The following is an 8858-nucleotide window of genomic DNA, read 5'->3' as shown; positions in this document are numbered from 1 at the left end:
CATTTTATCTGCACAAAAGAGAAAGATATTAGTTCAAAAAGTAAAAAATCTAACCCAAAATAAAACCCTAATCTATCAAAAACCCAACAAAAATGACTCAAAATAGTTAGAAATAGTTACCCCCACATAAACCCTGATATGCAAAATAGCGCATCTTGATGGGTGTGCTAGGTGTGCTTAAATGGTCCCTCTATGACCATTTTGGCGTAGTTGTGCACATGTGCACCTAGGTGAGGTGCACACATGTAGGGCAAGTGCAAAATGGGGGGAACTTAGTCCCTACATTTGTTTAAAGTACAAAAAGGGTGGAAAAATGTGCACCTTGATGGGGTGTGCATGTGTGCACCCTTATGTGTTTAAGTTGCTTTGGAAAGGTACGCATATGTACACCTTTCCTTAGGTTTTTCTTTGCTTTAGTTTTTAGTTTCAAAAACAAAAGGTGCACACATGCACACCTTGAAGAGGTGAGTATGTGCGCACCTTTTCTTGACTTAGTGTTATGTTAGGTTGTTTTTTAGTTTTACATGATTGAACAAAGGTGTGTACATGCACACCTTGAGGATGTCCTCATGTGCGCACCTTTGGTGTCTAACACTTTGTGTTTTGTGTTTTGTATCTTGTAGGGATGAGTGCACCTTAGGGGGTGAGGAGGTGTTATTGATCAGGGAGTGCAAAGACAAGTGAGGGGAAAAGGAGGGGTCTTGGGTTTATATAGACCTGGACCCAGGGTGCATACCCTCTAGAGGTGCGCACATGAGGAAGTTCTCATGTGTGCATCTCAAGAGGGAGATTTAGCGCACTTGCACATTTTGTGCACCTATGCACCTTGGATAGGTGTGTATGTGTGCTAAGTGTGCTAGTGCACATTCATGCATCAAACACTTAGAATTTTGACATTTTGTCATGCTCTGTCATCCCAAACTCACCCAATCAGAGACTTAGTCTTGACCCAGACTTGTGAAGAGTTCCAAAGTGACCCAGGCCCTAGACTAGGGGTCTGGGAGGCAAAAATCTACTAGGGGGTCCCCAATTACTAGGAGAAATAAGGCATGCATTGTGAAACCACAACATGTCCCAAAATTTATTTTTTATATCTTCATTAAAGCAACAATGGATGAAGAATCGCTTAGCTATATTTCTCAAGGTGTTTTGTTCTTCTGGCTTTCTAAACAAAGCACATGCATCAGTTTTTGTAATTTTCTTGTTTTTTACATCTTTATAGGATAATTTATTAGCATAATATCTTTATTTTTTCTTCTCTCTTATTATACCATGGATTTAACTGGTCACTAACAAAGGCAATGTGACTCACAATTCTCTCACATTATTGTGCCAATTACGCCCTACTAGGATTTGTTTGACCTACTTTTTTTAGCCTCCTAACTAATGATTCTAATTCAACTCTCCCTCTTTCAATTTCATTTATTAAATATCCTTGGTTCCTTGGAGGAGGTCTTTCAATTGGTGGAGGTGATGGAGGTTCTCGTTCTTCATTTGGAGAGTTTTGAGGTTCATTTGATGGAGGGTTCGATGGTGGGTGATTGAGTCATTTGGTGGATTTTGCAATGGAGTATTTTCAAGAGGATTGGGTGGTTAATTTTATACATATTACCTAACAATTAAATAATAGTATTTTAAAAAACCAAACAAACATTAATCAAAATTGATTAAAAGCATAATTAAATTCAAAACTTAAAATTTATAAAAACAATGGTTAAAAAACTTATTGCTTCCATCTTATTATAATTTATAACGACGTGGAGGCATTTTTGATGTGATTTGGAAAAGAAAATGGTAGGATTTTGCATGATCATAGTCTTGGGAAGAATAAATCGCTCTCAACACAAACTTGAAATAAAAAAAATGAAATGAGCAACAGGTTTTGCGATTTTTTATATTTTTTGATAGTGCGATCACGATCACACTATGTTGTAGATGTGAAAAACAAATAAAGTGGTACCTTTTTGGTACCCCAACTTTGTGCATACACCTAGATGGTACATTTAGCCCCAACTTTGGTAGGAGTGTGAATTTCTTCAAATTCACAGTAAAGTAAATCCAAAGAAAAAGTTGATCTCATCATGACTAAGATGACAAAGAAACCATCAAGCCCCCAATAGACTTGAGTCTTCATCATATAAAAAATCACAACAAGAGAGATGTCACTGACAAGAGGAAAAAACCCAATAAGGTTTGTGTTCCTTATTATGAACTACAAAAAGAAAAAAGAAAAAAAGTGTGTTGCAAGAAAAGATCGTGTTGAATGGTTTAGCAAGTGTGTGTGGCATGCTAGTCATCCCATCAACGATGAATTCAATGTCTAGAAAGTATGTGTGAGATGTATTTAAATCCATTAGAAATATTCATTCTTAAGGAAACTCCATGTCCCAAAATAACAATAAAAAATGACCCAGGCGTAAGGATGTGTGTGTCATTAAGGGATCAGAAAACAAGATTAGGCTTTCCAGATTTTCAATAGTTCAAAGAAGGGTCAAACAATGATAATGCCTCTCAGATTGTTAGTAATCTAAAGAGGGATTAAAAACAAGGACCAAACCTCCCACATTATTAGTAGTCTAAAGAGAGATCCAAAAATAGCAACAAAGACCAAGCCTCCATTAACTATTAATAGTATCCATAGAGGAATCCAAACTATCAAAAAGTGTGTGTGTGTGTGTGTGTGTGTGTGTGTGTGTTCACAAGTGAGTGGAGTGTATGCCCCCATGTTAAATTGATTAAAATTTTCTTAATAAGAGAAATATCTTTAACTAAAGAGTGTGTATTAAAATGTTGACACACTTCTATGAGTCATTATATCCAAGATTGCTCAAGAATGAGATCTCAAATGGCGACTCATAGTTCTCCACTCATGGAGTGCAAGGGTTTGTAATGGAGGCCCTCAGTTTGACCTAGTTTGTGTCCATGCAAGTACACCATAAAATGAGAGATTTAAAAAAGAAAAGCAAGAGTGCTAGTCTCCATGATCATCAAATATTCATACAAATGAAGATGCAAGCTAATCTAAATGGTAACAATGCAAAGCAATGCAAGAAAGCAAATCTAATCTATGAAAGGAAATAACAATGCAAGATTAATCTATGAAAGCAAATATGACTCTAAGTTGATATGAAAATGCAAAGGATGAAGCATGATGATGGAAGCCATGGATGCGCAAGAGAAGAAGACAATAAGAGAGAAGTTGCAATGAAGCTCCAATGTCCAAACCCTAATGCTCAAACTCCTTCTCCAAAATCGCTCTCCAAACTTGCAACATAACAATACTATAACAACTAACATATTTCCAAATTAGAAGGAGAGGGATCTTTTTAAAGGAAAGTGTGGAGGTGGGAGGCTTCTCACAAGAGCAATGTGGGATAAATCCCTAAAAAGGCAAGAGGAAAAAGCTCACCATTTAGAGATATGTGGAAAAAGAAGGAATCTTTATAAGATTTAATTTAATTAATTTTTTTTTAAATTTTTTTTTCTTAAAATGTGCCTGGTAAACTTTTTAACGTGACCGGTAGCGCTGGCGCGACACGCCCACCGGTACCACCAACGCTTTGACCTGGAGCTATGAACCAGTGAGGCCACAAACGGGGGACCTCATCCCCATGAGATTTGAACCTGGATGGCAAGGATAACAACGCAACAACTTAACCATCACAACATGCCACTATTGGCTTAATTAATTTATTTAATTAAAAGAGGGATTTTCTTTTAATTAAATAGGATAAGATTATTTAATTAAAAGAGAGATTTTAATTAAATAAGATAAAACTATTTAATTAAAATAGAGATTTTTTTTAATTAAATAAGATTATTTTATTTATATAAAAGGATGTTTTCTTTTAATTAAATAAGATAAAATTATTTAATAAAAAGAGAGATTTTCTTTTAATTAAATAAGATTATTTTAATTATTTAAAAGGGTGTTTTCTTTTAATTAAATCAGATAAGATTATTCAATAAAAAGAGAGATTTTAATTGAATAAGATAAAATTATTTAATTAAAAGAGAGATTTTCTTTTAATTAAATAAGACTATTTTATTTATTTAAAATGGATGTTTTCTTTTAATTAAATAACATTATTGATGAAATGATCAAACCTTAGGAAATATTGAAATAATTAAATTAATTGCAATTTGATTAAGGAAAATTATTTGAATTGATTCAATAAAATATTGTGATGCATTGATTCAGAAAATTGATAAATTGATTCAGGAAAATGATAAATTGAAAAATGGGGGCCCATAGTCTAGGTGACCATTTTAGGGTGCATATATTTGCCCCTCTTTGACTAATGCGTGATCATTTTGGGAACACATGTAGTCAAATAATGCAGTTGAAGTGTGAGGTCAATTTGGGATCACAAAACAATACAGATGTGGTGTCAACTTAGGAACACATCAGGACAAAGAATAAAATTTTTGATAACAATTTTGTCTTGACAAAGACAAGGCTATCCTAGGTAGAACAAAGATTGATAAAGCTGAATCAAGGATTAAAGTTTGATAGGTATTGCCCCTCATGATCAAAATCAAAATGAAATAGAGGAGAAACAACAAATTGACAAATTTGATCAAATCGAACTAAAGATAAGGTACTTGATGTAAGATGAAAGATATAAGGATCATAGAACCAAGGTAGATAATCAAGAATGAAAGATTACACACCAAAGTTGAATTAGAAGAAAACAAGTGGGGGGTAAAAGTACAAAGTTGTGTCACTTTTTAGGTTGACATATTAGAACGACTGAATTTGAGTATTTCTATCTAAAAATTAATTATGTTCAAACATATGATCTAGATAAATCCATTCTAGCTAAGTTATATATGGTGTTCACTTTTACAATTGGAAATGTCTATTAAATGCATGTTTTATACTAGTTTATATCCAATTACTAAAAAAAATCTAATTATTTCATAAAAGTGGCATTTCAATAACTCTTACTATTTTTTAAGATAGTTTTTTAATAACATATAAACACCATTTTATAGAGCAGAAAGTCAAGAATATTCTCATGTAGAGTTTATAGTGTTTTAATTAGATATAGTATATTGTAATTTAAAAATTCTACAAGTACGTATTTTAACACTTGAAAAAATGTTGAGTTTCAGAAAGAAAAAAATATTAAATCAAATAAAAATAAATTAAAATTTACATGATGTTCTAGAGGAGAGATTCTTCTTCTAGAATGTATAATATTTCTCCAGGTTAGAATAGATTTGCTTTGAAAAATGTGGTGGGAGCTGAAAACTATTGATTTTAGGTGAGTTAAAATTTGAATCATTATAAAAGAGAAAATATAGGTCTAAAGCTAATTTGTATTTTTGATTGTTCTAGCTATATATGTTATCTATAACATAGTATGAGATCAAAGGGAAATAAGTTTATTCCCATATAGTTTTGTGGTGGGAACTAGACCCCTAATTTTCAGCATTTTTTAGTAGCTAAAAAATTATCAATAAAAATTAGGAACATATATCAATTTCTATTCCAAATAATTATTAAAAATTATAATCCTAAACTTCATCCATTTCTACACATTTCATTAGTTTACTTCATTTTTAAATTTAAAATAATAATACCAATTTTATGTCATTGAAGGTGAACAATTATACTTTTGTTAGCCTTTTCCTTTACAAAAGGGTGACACGGGTTTGTGCTTTTACCCTGGGGTGAAAGCAAATGGAAGATAGAAGTTTGGAAGAGGTGGAAAGAAATGGAAAGAAGAAAGAGAATTTGCCTCAAGAAAGAAAACTCTTCAAAATCAATCAACTATTTAAGATAGAAAATTTTGATTGAGATCACAAAAGAAGATAAGGAAATGAAGATCAAGACATGACCACAATTGATTAAAAGTCCACAAGAAAGATGAAGGAAAACCCTCTCAAACTCATAATGCAACCTAAAAATAAAGTCTAATAATGCGAAATACATGAAAATGCAAAGGTGTACTTGCAATAGAGCAACTGTAACATAGGATTTTGTGTTCATCATTCATTAGAGAATGTGAAGGAACTTATTTTCATCATTGGACCATTATTAAAAAACATCAAAAAATCACACAATGATCACTAGTCACAAGCACAACTATGAAGATATGAATGTGATTTATATCGAATTTGAATGTGAAAAGATTCTAACATAAGCATCAAAGACATAAAGGTCAAGATGACTCCAATTTTAGCTTTACCCAATTTAATGTAGCAAAACCATGCTCGCATCAAGGCATAGATGTTGGGATGACCATAAGAATGGTTGTGCAAAAATAGTCAAGGATAATGCCTCAGATCTCCTAAATGTTTCAAGGGGACAACAAGAGACACTCTAGAGTTTCAAGACCACAACCACAAGCAAAAAGAAAATAAAAAATATACCCCATGTCCCAAGTCGTCTAGCTATGCATACTAGAGACTTATTAGACAAGAACACTCAACGAAAATCAATAATAGTTAGCACACAAAGAGAAGATCATGACATAGCTCAAGCATTAAGTGTTTGTGTTTAAAAATCTAAGTGTGTTAACTAATACTGAGTTCCGAGGATAAGGATCAAATTCTTGCAAGTAGGTAACATCACATGACAAAATTGGGTAAGACCAAACCAATAAGTGTTGAAAAACACTTGATTTTAGGAGTTGTATTAAAAAATATATAGTTGGGGTGGTGTTGAAAAACATCATTTGTGAGGTGTCATAAAGACTAACGCATCCAAGAGACCAAAGCTAACATAGTTATGCCCCTTAGAAAAAGACAAAGACCAGTTCCAAACCAAGCAAATAAGGACAAGGAATGACGGATAAAGGCTAAGGTTCGAGAACATGCGCTAAGAAACGAGGGGTGCAAAGGCCTCAAGTAGTGTACGTTTCTAGGTTTTCACCACTTGGATCTTATTGCAATTTTTTTTTTGTATTTTTGGAATATATATATATATATATATATATATATATTTTGGAGATACATCAAAGTGCCTATTGCTAGGTTTTCACTAAGATGATCATTTTTTCAGGATATTTTTTTATTTTTAGAATTTTTGACAATACATCATTTTTTTGGATTTTTGAAATATAACATTTTTAATTTTTTTGAAATATATCATTTTTTGGAATTTTTTTAGGATCAATAAATATATACAAAGGATGCCCCCAGACAGAACGGGCATCAAAATCCTAAGCAAGATCACATCGTGTAGTCCCAATGTCTAGCAAGGAACAAGAGGGATTAGCAAGGTGGTGGAAGAGATGGAAGACAAGAGAATGAAGGAGAATGAAGAGAAGAAATCCTTAAGGGCAAACTTCTCAAGAGTACCCAAGCTAAGGAAATTTTTTGCATGTAAAGCACATTTGGACAAACAATGAAAGGCCAACATAGGATAAGTCATCAAAGCATAATGCAAAAGTAGGAAAGGATGTAGTCCAAAGGAGTAGAAATGTCAAGAGAATTTATAGCATCTTGTTTTACTCTTTTTTTGTTAGATCAAGACCAAATGGGAAAAGGATAGCGAAAGACTAGAACGAATGGATGAAAATAGATATGAAGGCTAAACATGAAAGGAATGAAAGCAAGATCATCATAAGATAGCTCACAAGATAGTCAAATGTTTGTATATAGGTCAATATTGTCAAGATCAAAGTGAGACAACGAAATGGATGAAAGATGTAGAAGAACTATGCATGATGCCTAATTGCCAAGTTTTCATCATAGTACTTATCCCAGGCACCACAAGGGAGTGGTTTTCACCATCGGACAAATTTATTTCTCTTCAATTTTGCTACCAAGGTGCCTAATTCCAAGTTTTCACCAAGGCACACTTTCAACTTTTTCTGCTTTTTGAATTTTTTGAATTTTTTTTTGGAAGAAGGAAAACTTTCTACATAATTCTCCTTGAGAGGATAAACCATGATATTCCAAGGATTCAAAATGATATGCTCAAAGATGCTAATAGGGAAAGGAAGATGGAACAGAAAAATGGAGGATAAGGTTTTATGCAAAGTGAGAGAGGTTGGAAGATAGGAGGATAGTGAATAAAAGAATTGTGAAAGGGTAGATAGAAAGGAAGGCAAGATCAACATTACCACCCACCTTGAAGGGTGGCGAGAGGATGGAGGAAATGTAAATGGAGGAATATGTGAAGGAAAATGGTGAATAGATAGAAGAGGTTTCAATTTAGGTGCATGGATTGGAAGAATGCTTTTGGAAGAAGATGAAGTGGAAGTCTTTGGAAGCTTAAATGTCAACTTCACTTGTTGCTCAACATTAGACTCTTTCAAGAGAGACTTTGGAATCCATATAGTCGTAGGCTTTTCATTTCTTTTTGATGATTTAGAGAGAATATCTTCAATGATAGATTTTGGAACCCATACTTGTTTTGTAGTTCTCTTCTTAGATATCTTTTTTGACTTTATACCCTAATGTCGATTAGAGGAGACATGGTGATCTTCTTTTTTAGATGGATTCTTGTATTTATTATTTTTCTTGTATTGAACATTCAAGTTACTTCCAAAAGGTTTGGAACTTATGAAAGAAGGAGGATATGATTGGTTTATATGGGTGGGTGGATGAAAAGGATTAAATGATATGTATCTACATTGATCTTGAGGAAAGATAGGAGACGGAGGGAAGTAAGGACCCAAAATGGATGATAAATTAGGAGAGTTAGGAGGGGAAAATGAAGGTACATAAGGACCCAAGATGGAAGGAAGACATGAAGCCCTTGGTATTGGTGGAGGAAGTCCAAGGATAGACGTGGAAGATGAAAAAGGATAATCAATAAGTCTATCAACATCTATATCACAACCAAGGACATCAACATCTTTAGAGTGAGCATTAGGATTTTCAATAGGATCACGAGAATC

The sequence above is a fragment of the Cupressus sempervirens genome, chromosome 10 (assembly GCF_028749045.1).
Source record: "Cupressus sempervirens isolate cs-2001-9-10 chromosome 10, ASM2874904v1, whole genome shotgun sequence".
Taxonomy (NCBI): Eukaryota; Viridiplantae; Streptophyta; class Pinopsida; order Cupressales; family Cupressaceae; genus Cupressus; species Cupressus sempervirens.
The sequence above is the reverse complement of the archived record's forward strand: the minus strand, read 5'-3'. Positions refer to the sequence as shown.